This window comes from Myxine glutinosa, chromosome 6 (genome assembly GCF_964187855.1).
Source record: "Myxine glutinosa chromosome 6, kmMyxGlut1.1, whole genome shotgun sequence".
NCBI lineage: Eukaryota > Metazoa > Chordata > Myxini > Myxiniformes > Myxinidae > Myxine > Myxine glutinosa.
Window position 1 is genome coordinate 39,513,004 of NC_136266.1, and position 19,329 is coordinate 39,532,332.

The window sequence follows — 19,329 nt, forward strand, 5'->3', positions numbered from 1 at the left end:
TTAAGTGATGCACTATGTAATTGCTATTTCATTTTCAAGTTAATAAGATGAAAAGTGATGATTTTTCAGATGAAAATTGATGAGTTGAGAAGTTTGACCTTGAGTTGACCTTTGACCTTAAAAATAGTTGGTTTCCCAATTCAGTGAGGCACTATGCAAATGCTGTTAAATTTTCAAGTCAATCGGATGAAAAGTGATGCTTTTTCAGATGAAAATTCATGATTTTGGAAGTTTGACCTTGAGTTGACCTTTGACCTTTTGACCTCAAAATAGTTGGCTTACCAATTAATGTCTCAATATGCAAATGCTGTTCAATTTTCAAGTCAATTGGATGCAAAATGGCGATTTTAGAAATTTGACCTCCAGATGGCCTTCGACCCTTGATCAATCAATCAATAGACTTCTCAATTGTGACGACCTCTACAACTTGGTGAAGTTTCATGATGGTTTATAATTGTGGCCTGTAGGCGAGTGACAAATAAACAGAGAATAACAAACGCAACCGACCAATATACTTGAAAAATCTTCAATTTTTCAAGTAACAACCAGACCGACAATAGGATAGGGTTGAAAACATAACCTCCATCCATCTTCGGTGGTGGAGGTAATGAAACACCTTCAATGATGGTGCAGATTGTTGCATGAAATTCAATCTACTCATTTCACACACAAGTACGATGTTGAATCATAACTTGCAAATCCCATTTCATCGATAGGAAAATTGAAATAAGGATGGTAGTATTCCAATATCAGACTCGGTGGCATAATGGGGAGAGCATCCGTTCTGAGTCTGGGAGGTCGGTGGTTCAAACCCCAGATGAGTCAAACCTAAGACTTAAAAATGGTACGTGCTACTTTCTTGCTCAGCGCAGAATATTTAAAAAGTATAAAGCATGGATAAACAACGCTGGGGAGGCAATGGCAAACCACCCAGTGTAACCCTTGGCAACTGCTTCAGCAACAACAATGCTCCATAAAGACAATGGTACATCAAATCAAAAATATATTCCAAACGAGAGATTAAGCAACAACTTACAGAACGCGAAATAAACTACGTGGCTTGACAGTTGAGAAATGTATTAGTCGTGCGTATACAAGCATATGGCTTGCGGAAAGAAAGCCAATGAGCAGATCGAACGCGCAACGTGTAATCTGACAATTATCGTCACCTGATCCGAGCGATCCTGGATATTCACTTGCGAATCACGTCCCCTACAGAACCTGTGTACATGTTTGCACACGACCTATGTCAATACCCCCTATAAATTGGCCACCCATGTTTAGGAATGGCAGCTTGGCTGTTTAGGAATGGCTAGACGTCATTTAACTCCGCTCTTCTATCAGTAATGGACACGATGGTGCCCCCAAGGCATTGGCTTGGCCTAGTCTTGTCCCTCATCTACATGAACGACCTCTCTTGTGTTCTGCAAAAAGCGCTTTTCCTTTTTGCAGATGATTCCACATGATATCGTACAGTAGCCCATCTCCCTGAGAGGCATAGAGCGGCCGTCACTCTTCACTGATATGGAATGAATTAGTTGCTGGTTTGACAAATGGAATGTCTTTCAATCTTGGCAAAACTCACAGACTCACCCTGTCACTAAAGAAGATCATCAAAGAACCCACCTTTCTATTTCCATGGTCAGCTACTGCAGCCTGAGTTTTGCCAAGATTCAGTCTCTTGAACCTTTAGCCCTCATCACCACCCATGACATCTCTTGGGGCGACCACATTGCAAGGCTGACCTCCAAAGGCAGTTGCAGCCTGAGCATTCTCCATCGTTTCTCAAAAAACCTGAACTACTCACAGCCTACAAGGCATTTCTCCACAGCCCAAAGGGGGCAATGCTCCCTCCTGTGAGCTGCTGTCGAAGCTGTTTCTGCCACAACTAACTCTCCTGGATTCTGTGTAATCTAAAGTTCTCAACATTATTGGCATCTCCCACAATGAGGCTGAAGATTGCAGACCGGTTGGTGACCTTTGTTATTTGTTCTCTTCTCGTCTGTAGCTCCTTCTGCTCTCTCAACACTCCAACCCTCCCCACCAGCTCCAGCATTCTTCATTTAACCTTCTACTGGTTCCCAAAATTAATGCTGACTTCACACCTCACTATTTTGTCCCTCTATTCTCAAATTTGTGTAACTTCCATCCTGAGGCTGTTCAATCCTCCTCTTACCTCTATGGCTTCAATCAGACACTGCGCTACCATCTAAGATCCTCCCCATTCCTATCTGCAATCTCTTTTATACACACTAACTGTAGCCAAGGTCCTCTTCTTTCTCTCTCTCTCTTCTCTTTTCCTGTTCCTTTATTATTGCGTGCAACTGTTGCCCCACTGCCAGTTTGTTGTATATTACCCTCCATCACCTCGCTTTACAATGAACCTCAATCTTGTACATAAAAAAACACGGGTTTGACTGAACAGTTCATGGAGGCACCTTGTTGAGGTCACGTAAGGATTACAACTTCTCAGAAGAATATTTTTTTGTCACACTTGGCAGAAGGAACTTCTTGCCAACAGTACAATTTTTCCAGAATAACCTGCAAAGAGCAATCAAGCATTGAATCTCGACTCAGTTCAGAAAATACTTTAAGCCAATAGTACAAGGTCCAGAAGATCACTGCTCCACATCCCTCAAACAAAGAGCAAACAACAGCACGTGCAATGGTGCAATGAGTGGCAACGAATGGGTATGACTACTGCAGGGTGAACCATTGGTGCCATGCTCGTTTCACCGATGCATCTAAATTCGGCCTAGACTTGAAATGATAGACATGCTCGAATCTGGAGACTCGGGGTAAATTGCTAATTGCTCTATTAGACAGCATGATCAGTTTAGCGGAGGCAACTCGATGGTAGCAGCTGGCATTCAAGTTGACTGTTAACTGATCTTGTCATCATTCAAAGGGATTCTATGGCTGGTGTTGAATACAGGGAGGAAATTATTTTGCCTTTAATTATCCCTCTGGCTCACCAGCAAGGTCCCAACTTAATCTTTGTGGATGTCCACTCCCATCCACAGCATGCGAATGTTGTTTACACTGTACAGTAATTCAGGACAACTACATCACTTAAATGAACGGGCCTGCAAAATCTCTGGAGTTAAACCTAATTGAACATTAGGACATCCTTGGGAGGTCCACAAGTCTGCCCACATCTCTTGATCAACCAGAAGTGTTCCTGGTTGAAGATTAGCGCAACAGCCATAGTGAGAGCTGGGTCGTCTAATTTGGTCGGTGGTGACACGTGTACAAGCTCATATTGGGGTCAATGGTGATCACATACATTATTAAAGCTAATTCTGCCAATGGAAACTTGTCTGATAATTGGTTGAATGGCACCGTTGCCAATTTGTATATTCATTTCAGACAGCCATGTTGTTTTCACGTACCAACTTAAAATTAGCTTTCACTGCTACTTTCTAACTTTCTAACAACTTTCACTTTCACATTATGTTTGCTTCTGGAGTGAAAAGTGATGGTTCTCTTCAACTAGAATATGAGCGCAGAAAAAAAACGATACAAGTGCCAAAACTTTGGCTGCTCAATTGTTTTTCCGAGGAGTATATGTAATGACTACCCAGCAACTGTATAATCATTTGCTTGTCCCCTGCACAGCATGAGACGGTGTTTTCTAAGCACTTTTTGTGTGTCTGTCTGTCTGTCTATGTGTGTCTGGCCAGGCCATAGCTCTTTTACCATTTGAGCTATTTTTTTTATCAAATTCCACCAAAGCTTTATTATGATAACACAGAGAAGGCAAATTGATAATTTTGTCAAAAGGTCAAAGGTTATGTCACTAAAAGAATCAATTTTCATTCAATTGACCTGAAATTTTTAAATTTAACAAAATTATATTTCAACAAAATGATATGGAGAAAACGAATGAATAATTTGGTCAAAAGGTTAAAGGTCAGCGTCACCTAAAATCATCAATTTTCATCCAATTGACCTGAAATTTCAATTTACCATTTGAGTTTTCTTTTAAAATTTTCAACGAAGCTTTATTTTGAGAATATGGAGAAGGCAAATTAATAATTTGGTCACAAGGTCAAAGGTCAGCGTCACATAAAATCATCAATTTTCATCCAATTGACCTGAAATTTCAATTTACCATTTGAGTTTTCTTATAAAATTTTCAACGAAGCTTTATTTTGAGAATATGGAGAAGGCAAATTAATAATTTGGTCAAAAGGTCAAAGGTCAGCGTCACATAAAATCATCAATTTTCATCCAATTGACCTGAAATTTCAATTTACCATTTGAGTTTTCTTATAAAATTTTCAACCAAGCTTTATTTTGAGAATATGGAGAAGGCAAATTAATAATTTGGTCAAAAGGTCAAAGGTCAGCATCACATAAAATCATCACTCTTCATCCAATTGACCTGAAATTTCAATTTACCATTTGAGTTTTCTTATAAAATTTTCAACGAAGCTTTATTTTGAGAATATGGAGAAGGCAAATTAATAATTTGGTCAAAAGGTCAAAAGTCAGCGTCACATAAAATCATCAATTTTCATCCGATTCACCTGAAATTTTAAGAATTTGCATATTCAATCACAGAATTGGTTCACCAATCAAAAGCTAGAAGCTGATTATTTTTTTAAGATCTAAAGCTCAAAGGTCAAGGTTGTGTGAAATCGGCAATTTTCATTTTGTATTTTTTTTTAAACAGTTTATGTTATTTTGAGCATACTGAAGAAGAAGAAGAAGAAGAGGAAGAAGAAGGAGGAGGAGGAAGAAGACATTTGAATATAAACGGATGCAGACGGGCTTTGCATTTTCAGATGCTTTCTAGTTTGCTTTTTGTTGGTTATAACGAGACACTTTATACTTTAAACAAAGTTAAATTTCAACAAAAGCTTTGCTTCCCAGATATCTAAGAAATTGATAATATTATGGCAACCGAAACGAAACATTTGGCCAAAATATGTGGTAGGGACGATTTGTCTCTGCACATGGACGCCTGCCTTCCAAAAGAACTGTGTACAAGTTCAGACACATCATGAAGAAAAGGCCAAAAAGAGACAAAGTGGAAAAGGAACAAAAGCAGTGTGGGGTAATTAAAGGAGCGAACACTATAGCTCTCGTCTGACCTCATTTCTCTCCAGACCTTGCCGGCCCATCGCCAGCCACACTGAAGCACTGAGTGACAGTGAAGATTGGACAGAGACCAATGGGACCTTCCAAATCGCCTCCATCCGTGCTGCCACCATTTCCAACAAAGACACCCGAGTGGCGGGCAGCTTGACAGTGCTTAACAGGCTGCACTCACCCTGTGAACTGTGCACTCCCCTCGGTCCCCTTCATTACACCTCGTGTTTTGTATCTCTAGAAGTTTCCTTTTATGACAATTATCATTTCTCTTATACGTCATAGTCCTACTTGAAATAATCCAGGCAAACTACATCGTGGAATAGGAATCCTTAGTCATAAGCTGTATAACTATTCTCAGAAACTCGGATTTCCAACTAATAGTCAGGTTCACTATGTCAATAAATTATATTTCGTTCAAAATCATGGTAGATTAGCAAACCTATACATTTTTGGAAAGGTTATAGCATAAGGAAACTAAAAATCAATGTTTACATTTGGAGATATACCTGTATGGCGGCCATTTTGGATTTTCCAAATGGCCACTGTAAAATACATATTTTGTTCTATTTCTGCCTCTAATTACCCTAAAAACTTTTTAAAATATACTAAACCTATATTTTCAGGGACAAGGAATCCAATGAAAGTATCAAATTAGTGCTATGGGGAATGGTAAGGCACGAATCAAAGGTTTTGAATTGCAAAATACTGTCTTTATATTCGCGATAAGTTGCATAATCAAATACATGTTATCATTTTGTACAGGCAGTTAATAACATCAAAATGTGTCACAATAATTCATATCACCAAACATACACAGGCAGTCAGCAAAATCATATATACACATGCAGTCAGTATAACTTCACATCTACACAGGCAGTCAATGACAAAATATACACAGGCAGTCAATGGCATCAAACATACACGATTACAGAATATGCCATTTAGAGTTCGTCATCACTGTCCTGTGTGTCGTATCCGACAATATAGTCCGCATCGTTTTCACAGTCCGTTCCACACAAGCAAAGGTCGGTCAAATTGATTGGCAAATCGAATTGGTCGAATGGTCGATCGAATCGAATCAAATCGATCGAATTGGTCGAATGGTCGAACGAATCGAATTCGATGAATCGAATCGAATCGATCGAATGGTCGATCGAAGCGATTGGTCGAATGGTCGAATGGTCGAGTTGGTCGAATGGAATTGGTCGAATGGTCGATTGGTCGAATTGGTCGAATCGAATTGGTCGGAATTGGCAAATGTAAACATTGATTTTCAGATTTTCCATGTAATAACGTTTCCAAAAATGTATAGGTTTGCTAATCTACCATGATTTTGAACGAAAAAACATAGTGAACCTGACTATAATATATCCTGAAAACATCTGCAGCAGTCATCACCAGGGACCACAATTTATACAACGAATCAACAACACTGTTGTAGCAGTGAGATCTAGACAATGGATGACTTCAATTTAGGAAGAAGCAAGGAATGTCCCAGCATCGGGAAATTTTCCACCAGGTTATATTACTTTAACCTTTACACGTTCACCAGCGGAAAGGCCATTAAAACACTGATATAATTGTGCGTGAAATCGGGTAACACCGCACTGGGATATTTCACAAAATTTATCAGGCTCCGTTGGGTGTCATTTGGGAGGACGAGATGTTATAATGCAAAGCCGAAAGAATTGCAATGAGTAAATAATCAAAGTTAAAAGTTCCTGACAAATGACGCACATCTGAATTTTTGCTCAATCATTATTGGGTAAACAACATCATTTTCTTGCAGCAATATTTTGCTGAATGCTGGAAGAGACAGGATGCTGAAGACAAGCGGAGACAAATCAAGCAGAGACAGGATGCTGCATGACCATTTGCAGACAGTAGAGGGAGTAAAAGCTAAAGTAAGGACCTTCAAAGATGGCGTTCTTCTACTCTCCCACAATGCCTACAACAAAGCTTGGCTGGAAAAGGCCTCGCTCGTGGAACCTCGTTCCAAGGAGATACTTGCACAGCATTAGATGCCACCAAATGAACCTCAATGTGATGCCTTTTTGCATCACTTTCATGCTTTATTAGTTAAATATAGATGCTAAATTTCGAAATTTGAAAAAGCTTCATGCTTATTTATTGGTCATAATGATGAGATTCTATAAACTTGCCTCCCCCCACCCCCAACCCATGCCACCTTACAAACCCACCCTGCATCTCCCAGCTTTGTCTCCTTGGGAACGGCTTCTCGTTTTTCTTTTAACAAGCTCACATGGTGTATTGATTGTCGAGATGAAGGCAGTCTCTCCAGAGAGAGGGTGATTGGAGTAAGATTGAGGTTCGTGTGCAGTCAGTGCACAGTCCAAGCACTCTAGCCCCCGCCGAGGCCCTGCACACCCCGCCGCGCACCACTTCCCCTTTTCCTGCACACTCAGCATCCAGGAATGGCCGAACACCAATGCTTCAAATTTAGAGTGTGCTTGGCCAACGTTTGTGGAGGTCATACTATTTTCTTTCCTTCTGTTAACCTCGGCCTCATTTAAAGTAAATAAGCAAATTAAATTTTCATAAATCACTAAAATCTGCATATATTCATTGTGACAATATTATGGCCGTTGAATAAAGTACTGGTACAACTCATACCATGCAGAATGGACAAATACATCACTTTATGTCCAAGGGGTGTTCCTTCCAACAAGATACTTAATAGTACAACACACCAAGTCTTTATATATATATATATATATATATATATATATATATATATATATATATATATATATATATATATATATATATATATATATATATATATATATATATATATATATATATATATATATCTGTGCAGTGTCTGTCCTGTCCTGTCCTGTGTTGTGTTGTCATGTCTTGTGTTGTCACTGAACTACTTTCTCAAAGTTTTGTGAAATCGTACCAAACTTCTGGTATGCACATATCTCTCCCGTCGGTATGTCCTAAGGGTATTTTATTTTATTTTTAAATTCCAATTTATTTATTTATTTATTTTTGGAATTTTTTCGGGAAATTTGTTTTTTCAACTTAAGTTTTCAACTTCAATTGTTTATAAAATGTGATATCACGTATATTACAAATACATTTGTGCAAAATAATTGTTTGAATTATGATTGGTTTAAACCATGACAAAACGACAACTCGGGTACAGTCATTTATCTATACTAGGGCATGCCCGTACTATATCTATATCTAAAATTATATCCCCCCCCTCTATTTACATGAAATGGTTTGGTCCAAAGCGAACGGCTTGCGAGTACGGTGACAATCCCCCCCCTCTATTTACATGAAATGGTTTGGTCCAAAGCGAACGGCTTGCGGAGTTTGGTAAAGAAATCGCCATAGCATGCACAAACGCGCAGGAAAGCGAAAGAATCGCAAATTAGTTTTAATTAGTTTTAAAACATAGTTTAACGCCAACATAGCGGCAACATAGTTTGCCAACGTGAAATAAATGAATACGCTCTCAAATGTGCCGTCCGAGGCAGAGTCTGTTCGCCACGTTCGGCACACGTGATAGCTCGCTGCTCTCTGATTGGTTGAATCGTTTTTTGGACATAGCTCGGTAACTACTTCTCCGATTAATATGAAACCTTGAAAAGGCACATCCTCGGGTCCCCAGCAATATACCTGGCAAGTTTCAAGTATATCGGACCCGTGGTTGTCGAGAAACAGCGGTCACAGACAAACAAACATACAAACATACACACAGAGATTAGTGGAATTATAGATAGATATCGACACATCTGGGCAGTGTCTGCGTTCTCACTTAACGACTCCCTCAAACTTTTGTTTCCGTGGTTGTGAAGTGCTTTTAATAACGTTGTGGTGGTTTTGAATCACGTGGTGGTGAGGTATTTTGAATTATGTGGTGGTGAGGTGTTTTAAAATCACATGGTGGTGAGGTGTTTTAAAATCATATGGTGATGAGGTGTTTTAAAATCACATGGTGGTGAGGTGTTTTGAATTACGTGGTGGTGAGGTGTTTTGAATTACGTGGTCGTGAGGTATTTATAATTACGTGGTGGTGAGGTGTTTTTAATTATGTGGTGGTGAGGTGTTTTGAATTAGTTGGTGATGAGGTGTTTTGAATTACGTGGTGGTGAGGTGTTTTGAATTAGTTGGTGATGAGGTGTTTTGAATTACGTGGTGGTGAGGTGTTTTGAATTACTTGGTGGTGAGGTGTTTTGAATTAGTTGGTGATGAGGTGTTTTGAATTACGTGGTGGTGAGGTGTTTTGAATTAGTTGGTGATGAGGTGTTTTGAATTACGTGGTGATGAGGTGTTTTGAATTACGTGGTGGTGAGGTGTTTTGAATTAGTTGGTGATGAGGTGTTTTGAATTACGTGGTGGTGAGGTGTTTTGAATTACGTGGTGATGAGGTGTTTTGAATTACGTGGTGGTGAGGTGTTTTGAATTAGTTGGTGATGAGGTGTTTTGAATTACGTGGTGGTGAGGTGTTTTGAATTAGTTGGTGATGAGGTGTTTTGAATTAGTTGGTGATGAGGTGTTTTGAATTACGTGGTGGTGAGGTGTTTTGAATTACTTGGTGGTGAGGTGTTTTTAAATGACGTGGTGGTGAGGTGTTTTTATTACGTGTTTTATGGCTGTGAGGTGTTTTAAATTACTTGGTGGTGAGGTGTTTTGAATTACGTGGTGATGAGGTGTTTTGAATTACGTGGTGGTGAGGTGTTTTGAATTAGTTGGTGATGAGGTGTTTTGAATTACGTGGTGGTGAGGTGTTTTGAATTAGTTGGTGATGAGGTGTTTTGAATTAGTTGGTGATGAGGTGTTTTGAATTACGTGGTGGTGAGGTGTTTTGAATTACTTGGTGGTGAGGTGTTTTTAATTTCGTGGTGGTGAGGTGTTTTTAATTTTGTGGCTGTGAGGTGTTTTTATTGCGTGTTTTATGGCTGTGAGGTGTTTTTAATTTCGTGGTGGTGAGGTGTTTTTAATTTCGTGGTGGTGAGGTGTTTTTATTACGTGTTTTATGGCTGTGAGGTGTTTTTAATTTCGTGGTGGTGAGGTGTTTTTAATTTCGTGGCTGTGAGGTGTTTTTATTATGTGTTTTATGGCTGTGAGGTGTTTTTAATTTCATGGTGGTGAGGTGTTTTGAATTACTTGGTGGTGAGGTATTTTGAATTACGTGGTGGTGAGGTGTAATCGTCCCAAACTTCCAGTGTGCACCTACCCCTCCCCGAGGTGTGTGCTGAGGGGTTCTTTCTTGAAACAAAAACATTCAACCTGAATGTTCAACCGAAATTGCCTATAAAAATGTAATATCACAAACACAACAAATACATTTGTGCAAAATAATTGTTTGTATTGTGATTGGTGTAAATCATGACAACACATTATCCTTGGTGTTGGCTTAGCGGTTAGGGTGCCGGCTTGGGATCCTAGGATCCTGGGTTCGAATCCCGGTCGATCGCTGAATTAACGCCAGAGGGGTTGACTCAGCCTGTCATCCTTCCGAGGTCAGCAAATTGAGTACCAGCTTGCTGGGATGAATGATCCCGGTGTGTACCCCGGTTTAGAATAGGTTCACCATATCCCTGCGCATCGTAAGAGCGTGACCAAGGGTTGGCGTCAGGAAGGGCATCCGGTCATAAAAACATTTCCTCAAACAGGGAACCATGATTGTCATGGGGCCCGCAAGGCTAACCCCCGCTCTAGTGCAGAAAATGGCCTTAAAACGATCATTCATTCATTCATTCATTTTTTCACAGCAACTCAGGTACAGTCATTATTCTCAGCTAAAATAAGCCCGTTCCTCAGTAACGACCCGAGCCAAGCTAGTATATATATATATATATATATATATATATATATTGTTGCGGATCTCAACGTCGGCCTCCCCCTTACCAAGGGGGGATTAATCCCCTTGTCTTTTATCTGGCCGACGTGATCCGGGGCTATTACGTTCCTTCCGGTCAGCGTTGAATAGGGTGGTAGGCCGAATTATTCCTATTACCAAAGTACCAACGCCTCCCGGGAAGCAAGGAAATAACCCCACCCGAACCACGGTTTTAGTGGAAACGCCGAGCGATAGCGAGCCGCGATCCGGGCCGTTAACAGGTACTAAACCCGATCTGAGCGGTTGTAATCGTGCCACGTTTACCCAATGGAAATCACTAATAGGGTCGGATAAAGAAGAAAGGAAGAACAGATTGGTTTATTAACACTTTGTACAATGAAGAAGAAGAAGCAGAATACACAGTGCAGCCTTATTACAATCTTAACTTACCCCAGGACAAACGGGCCCATACACACAGACACACTCACATGGGGATGTAGATGGTCAGGGTTGATGGTCCAGGGATGATGTCCACAGCTCGTTCTCCGGGTCCCCGACTCACCGTGAAGAAGATGGAAGGACAGACGGCAGGCGCTCCCCACGTGTCGTTGGCGCGGTTCGGACAATTATCGGGGAAAAGGTGCGCTAGGCTGGCGGTTACTGGCGACCAGGTCGCGTATGTAATAAATGCACTCAGCGCTATATTCGCCCCCAACGATATTGTCAGTTCAAATGGCGAAGCACCTCTCCCAAACGTCCTCTTTGGTAAAGCGCATATACTCCTTCTGGCCAGTCCTTTCGCACGAGAGTCCTTCAAACAACGATTGCAGTTGCGTCAGTCCTCAATAATCCTTTTACAAAGCCCCTCGCTCATCAGTCGTCCCGAAGGGCTTTGCGTGCGCGGTTAAATAGCGCCGCCCCGAGAACCCTCTCAAATCTGTCAGCCGCGCTCTGACCATGCCCCTCACGCCATTCCACCTGAGCCCTGGTTGGTTGTTGGCTCTTACCGGCTACGCCCTTGATGTGCTGCTTGACGTGGCCACACCCCTACCTCGCGCTCCGCCCCTTTTCCAGGTCTTACCTCGTGGCATTTGGCTGGTTTGAGCATCCTAATGCGAGGGGCAATAGCAAAACATGGGACGCAGACTGGATGCTGCCCAACGAGGTAGATTTGGAGGGTGGGCCGCAAAATGAACGGGACCTAAGCTTATTTATTTCTTTACACAATGCAGGTATCACTAATGGGAATGGCCTTATTCTACACATATACTATGACATAACTAATGTTCTAAGGTGGCCTACGTGTTGCATGTGGACTAACTATGGGGGCAAACCTTTAACCTTTATTGATCATATATGTACATTCTCAGAACTACAACAATATATATATATATATTCATATATCTATATATATTCATATATATATATTCATATTGCTGCGGTTTTGAGATTGGCACATTGAAGTCATTAAAGGTTAAAGGTTTGCCCCCCATAGTTAGTCACACGAGCAACATATAGGCCCATTTGTAGTATAGTTATGTCTTAGTATGTGTAAGAATAGGCCATTTCTCCTCTTAGTACCTGCGTTGTGTAAAGATAGGAGAGTAGGCCCCATTCATTTTGCATCCACCCTCCAATTCTACCTCTATGGGCGTAATCCATCCCACGTCCCATTTGGCTGTCCCCTAGTCAAGCTAACACGAGGCAGGGCCTCGGAAGGTGAAGGAGGGCGCGGGGTCGGGGTGAGTGGCGTGGGGGAGACGGTAAGAGCCACCAGCTAATCAGAGCTCGAGCGGAATGGCGTGAGAGGGCATGGTAAAGAGAGTCTGGTGAGTTCGAGAAGGTTCGCGGGGCGTGCCTATATAAGCCCATGCGAAAAGCCCTCGAAAGGACTTACAAGAAGGACTTGCAGAGAGGGAGCTTGATAAAAGGACTTGTACCAGTGGCGAAAGGACATGCAGAGAGGGAGTGTGATAAAAGGACTCATGTGCATACGGCAGTGGCGAAAGGATTTGGTTGAGGACTTGCAGAGAGGGAGCTCGATAAGGAGAACTCGCATCACTCGCCATTGTTGAGCTTTGAACTGTACAAAGTACGCGGGCGCAGCCAGATGCGCCGGTAATGCATACAGCGCTCTTCAGCCATGCGAGTAAGCGCGGCCACAGCCGCAAGTGAATAACCACCAGCCACGCCAAAGGCCGCTCCCTACCGTGCACCCCAAGATAACCCGCTCCGTTCAGGCGACACCCGGCGAGCTCCTGCTTTCACCTACTTCCATCTCCAAGGGACGTGCCGGGGGCCGGAGAGAGCTGCATGGGAGCCAACCCTGGACGCGCTGGTGAACATCAACCTGCCCATCAGCAATCCCCGTGTGAGTGTGTGTGTGTGAGACGGGCCCGTTTGTCCTGGGTATTAAGTAAGACTGTATAAGGCTGCTCTGTGTCCCCTCTTCTTCTACCATTGTATAGTGTAAATAAATTCTGTTCTCCCTTCTGATTCGATCGTACCTGTGATTTCTCCATTGACTAAGCGTGGTACGAATGAGAACCGCTTGAATCGGGTTCCACCATCCATAATGGCGCAGATCACGTGTACGCAACCGCTCGGCGTATCACCAACACACGTGGTTCGTGCGGGGCTTATTTCCTCGCTTCCAGGGCAGCGCTAGTACTTAGGCAACAGCGAATTTGGTCCCGAAACCCTACTTAGCGCTGTCCGGAAGGGATGTAATAGGTCCTGGGTCGCGCCAGGTTAGTCAAAGACAAGGGGACTAATCCCCCCTTGGTAAGGGGAGAAGGCCGGCGGCAGATCCACAACAATATATATATATATATATATATATATATTCATATATATATATTCATATATATATTCATATATATATATATACTGAAACGCAAAAGAAACTTACCACCTTTGAAACCTTTAAATATCAACAATAACACTGCGTGTAGTAAATGTGTGAACTTATTTGTGGACAATAGTGTCCTCACTGTCAGACAAAACGGTCACGGATGGTCACTTGAACCTTCAATGGTCACTTCATAGCACAGCTGTTGATCAGCCGTTTTGACTGTCAGTGATTAGCCAAGGGGTACGGGATGATTTTAATGAGCTGCACGTGATGTCTTGATATTGGCTTTAAAAAGGCCAGTGCAAAATGGGCATTTCAATCAACATGCCACGATTGTCAAGGGATCAACGGCAGCGTGCCCTGGGCATGCTGCAAGGCGGACTGAGCTACCGTGAGGTGGCACGTCGCCTTGGCTGTTCACACCAGAGGATATCGGCCTTGACTCATTGCTTGACTCATCGCTGAAACAGAACCTTGACTCATCGCTGAAAGCGACCTCGTTCCACTGCACCAAGGTCCACCGCTGATGCTGCTGGCACCATCTCTGTCGGTTGCGGCGATGGGCAGCCGTCATCACGGGCCCTCTGTATGGTCTTCTGGCAGTCAGACCATAGTCATGCAGTCGTCTTCGTGCAGTATCATTGGAGATCCGTGGGTTTGCACGCCCCGGAGTTTCTGCCGCAGTGCGGGATGCTGGACGGAATCGATCCCGCAGGTGACTTCGGACCATCTGCCTGTCCTGCCTTGCAGTGGTGACTCTTGGCCTCCCTGATCGAGGTCTGTCATCTGCAGAGTTGGGGAGGGTGTCTCTGTCCACCAGGGCCGATATTGTCTGGTGTGAACAGCCAAGGCGACGTGCCACCTCACGGTAGCTCAGTCTGCCTTGCAGCATGCCCAGGGCACGCTGCCGTTGATCCCTTGACAATCGTGGCATGTTGATTGAAATGCCCATTTTGCACTGGCCTTTTTAAAGCCAATATCAAGACATCACGTGCAGCTCAATAAAATCATCCCGTACCCCTTGGCTAATCACTGACAGTCAAAATGGCTGTTCAACAGCTGTGCTGTGAAGTGACCATTGAAGGTTCAAGTGACCATCCGTGACCGTTTTGTCTGACAGTGAGGACACTATTGTCCACAAATAAGTTCACACATTTACTACACGCAGTGTTATTGTTGATATTTAAAGGTTTCAAAGGTGGTAAGTTTCTTTTGCGTTTCAGTATATATTGTTGGGGTTTTGAGAAACCTGCACTTTGTAAATTGTTGTAAATATACCCTTTGTAAATAATACTCTGTGTAAATACCTCCATTTCATTGGTAAGATCAAAGGTCGTCCCCTAGTTAGTCCATGAACAACACGTAGCGAACCATAGGCCCTCTTCATAGTTATTTCATTATTATGTGTTTCAGGTACGGCTGTGTTTCCAATAGTTTGACTCTACGTTGCATTAATCAAATAAGATAGGCCCCATTCGGTCCATTTGCTCTCCCTCTCCCAATTGTGGTACGTGCCTCTGCCAGCCGCAGTCGCCTCAGCGCTCGCCCCAGACGCCATTGCCCATGTGCTCCATCTCGGAGAAGAAGGGGGGAGGAGCCGCCAAATCACGGGCGTGGCACGTCGTCATCATCGGAGGTGGAGTCAGCCAGCCCTAACCACCAACCAGCACCGCGGTGAGCGAACCGGTAGGCGTGCCCTCGCAGCCTGCGGCTTGATACGGCCACGAGTAATAAAAGCGACTGGAAAGGACTGCTTCGAGAGAGTCGGTGAGAAAGAGAGTCGGTGAAGAGTCGTTGTAGAGTTGGAGTTGAGTGAGGGAGTTGGAGTGAGAGGGTCCGAAGAGGGTTGAGTGAGTGGGACGAACAAGTACGAGGGCCGGTGAGAAGGCATGAGAGACGAGCTGCACGGAGCTGTTTCGGAAAGCCCCTGCCGTGTGAAACGTGGAGCTGCGGTGGCTGCTTGCTCGAACCCGGGGCGTGAACCTGGAGCGGACCTCTTTGCTGTGCTTTCCCGCCCGAACCTTCCAGCCCTGCTGTTCTTCACGGACCCTTCTCCTTCGTCCAGCCATTCCTGCCTGCAATTTCCCTTTGTCGTGTCAGTCCATGGTCTGTCCTTTGTGTTGTCTGGGGTTCCATAATTAAGACTGTTTAAGACTTGCCCTGTGTATCTGTTTTCTCTTCTGTAAATTACTTTCGTTTCCTCTTCCTTTGGTTTTTGTGTAAATAATTAATAAATACCTGTTCCTTCTTATTCTTTGGTTTCATTCTCATCCGATCGCTTTAGTCCCTTCTTTCGATTGAGTACCTGTGGTGCGATTTTGGCCAAACACTTTATAATCGGGTTAGTCTTTTGTTAACGGCCTGAGTCGTGGCTCGCTTCGCTCGGCGTGTCCATTACAGTCACGGCTCGGGCGGGGCTCATTACCTCGCTTACCGGAAGGCGCTGGTACTTAGGTCATAGGAATAATTGGCCTACTACCCTATTCAGCGCTGACCAGAAGTGGCGAGATAGTTCCAGGACCGGTCGGACGGCCAGCTTAACAGGACAAGGGGATTAACCGCCCCTTGCTAACGGGAGTGCCGTCCCCCGGATCTGTAACAATATATTGATATATCTATATATCTACCTATATATACTGTACAGATATATACTACATATATATATATATATATATATATATATATATATATATATATATATATATATATACATGTGGTTGGTAAGAAAATATTTTTTCACATCAATTATTATATATACTTGTACAGTATATGAAAAAAAAGAAGCTCCCCCCTCCCCCAATCGATGTGTATGACAGTATTGTGAGTATCTTTCGTATAATATTTTGAACACCCTGGGTAAAGTCAATATGCTGTACAAAGCATAAGATGATCATTAAGTTCGTGACCTAACACACACACAAAATAAAAAATCAAAACAGGGTGAATGTATATGAAAAGCTATATATAAATATTCAGCTAAAGTTGTTTTAGAAAATATTGCATGAAGAAAACAAAGTTTTGTTGTGCCAGCTGATGTTAGGCCACAAGTATATATATATATAATTTAAAATGTTGTTTAAATCACATGATTTTAAGGAGGTTATATAGAAATAGGATGTATTTGGACAGAAAAGATATTTCCATGTGGCCATGGTGAAGGAAATCGATTGTGGACAGATGGATGGAGCCAGGGATATGGAGCTAAATCTGCTGCAGCAGCTGAGAGTAGAAACCGTGAAACTTCCCCACGGTGTTGTCACGGCACGGATGGTGTATAAGAAGTAATTGGTGGACGGTTTTGCCTCCTGAGCACTATAATCGTGTGGCATTGAAGGAAATTAAATGGAGGCCAACGCCACAAATGTCCCCAAGTCGTGTATGCTGGAAAATCTACTCTAAATAATTTAGTACCCCTTTGCCTTCTTTCTCCTTTGTGCGCATGTTGCCAATTCTCCAACTTCAGCAGAGGAATGAAGGATGACGCACCTTCATGCAGGCTGAGTGTCAGAATGGCTGACAGTTTCTTGTCAGGCCCGTCGAGGGTCTACGGAAGGATTGTGGACGAAAGGCTACAGAAAGGATGCGTCTACATCTCTGACATTTTATTGCCACATTGCACAAAATGTTGTGAGAAAACGATCCATCTTATGGACATGTTAGCGAGATGATGATTGTACAATGTCTTCCATCCAATTCACACCAGTTTGATGGCGAATAAAAAAGAACACTGATGCAATAATACAAATTTGCAAATTGAATCATGTGAATTTTTGTCAATGTTGCTCTGCTTTCTGGAAGGGTATATTAGAGGAGAAGTTCAGGGAAGCATGGATGCCGCAATCATAGTTCCCCGATTAAGGTCATCTAGTGCGTGGAATTGGGATGTCGGACTGTGCTTTCATTTCCTTTGACAAAACCTTTTGTGATGTTTAAGATACGACTTCAGTTCTTTCTACTTGCTGCATTGTTGACCCAATCTTTATCTTTGCGGCATTGTTGACCACTAGATAGTTATGTTGAGAATAAAAATGCAAACCACGGGCCAGAACTACGACTGCAAGACCTGAGGAAGTCTGTGGGTCACAGATGAAACGTCACTTGAGACTTGGTCTGCTCTCTCTCTTGAGTCTAGTAGGAAGACTAGGTCCCCCTGCACCCCCCGGAGATATACTTCTAATCAGTGTTTCTAGATTGGAAAAAATGTGTAGAAAATGACTAGCTATGGCCCCAAGCTGAAAAAATGTCCCACATACCATTTTTATGCAAATTACTGCTGCCAGAAGGCAGCTGTCTTCCCCAGGTGGCCCTTGCGCACCTTTTCCTCAAAGGCATGGTACTTTTTGATGAGGAGTAGAGTTGAGGGGTCTTTGAGGGCTTCATCGAGGTGCTCTCGGTTGCAAGACTGGGTCATTCTGAGAAGCACAGCAGGGTCAGAGATCATGATGTTCTCCTCCTCAGTGAATCTCTCCATCAACAGCCTCTCCATTGCCTCACACACTGTTTTGAGGCAAAAGAGGGACTTTGCGTAGGCCTTTCCACTGAGAACACCTTTGAGAGATCCACTTGTTACTAGTTGTGCCTCAAAGAGAATCTCTGCATATCCAGAACCACGCATCTTGTGTCCAGTGAGCATCCCGATGTAGTTCATGGATGTGTGGAAGGGTCCAATCGTTACTACATGACTAGCAAATTCATTTGGCCAGCGCCAGATGATGGGAAGGGCTTTCATGCAGACACCCAGATCAAATGTATTCAGGACCCATCTCTGACCCACCTCAGCAGTTGCTGCCTCGGAACGCTTCAGTAGCTCACGAACAACTGCGTTGTCTGTGATCGGTTGGTGGATAGGCGTGCAGTAGTCGACTGTTGATTTGCTGGGTGGGGGAGAACCAGTTGCAGAGGTGAAACCCCCTAGCCCAGGCACAGGCTGCAGGCCACAGCTTCCGATGTATCTGATGAAGAGCCAGATGTAGTACTCTTGCATCGTAGTGGCATAGACTGTGTCATTCTCTGCTGGCGGTGTGAATGATGAGCCTTCAGGGAACTTCGGGCCAACGCGAGTAAAGTGCAAGGGTGGGAGAGTTTTTGGTGTGTCGACCTTCAGGCTACGCTGTTGTGACCTATTGATGGTAGGTAGCATTCGGTCCTTGCTGCTCTCGAACCCAGGCTTGACCTCCTGCACCATGATTCCTCCAGCACTGTTTACAATGTTGCTGCCGTGCACACTGGTAGTGGTTTTATTCAAGTTGTCCCACTCACAGTGGAATACAAGGTTGCCCTCTCCTGTCACAATTTGTGGTGTACGATAAGTTGAGACTTCATCCAGGACCTTGGCGAGAGCAGTTTCCAACTCCAAGGCGAAATCGTAGCTCTCAGAGTGTCCAAGCCTGTGTAGTATTGTGGTGAGCTGTTTGCTTCGGAACAGGTGCCTTACAGTCACACAGAGGAGAATGTGCTTTGGTAACTTCCATTTTCCATCTGACACTGCACGGCACAGATCTTGTCCAATGGAGAAGACCAGACGCTTCACCTTTTCTGTCTCGATGCCCTCCTT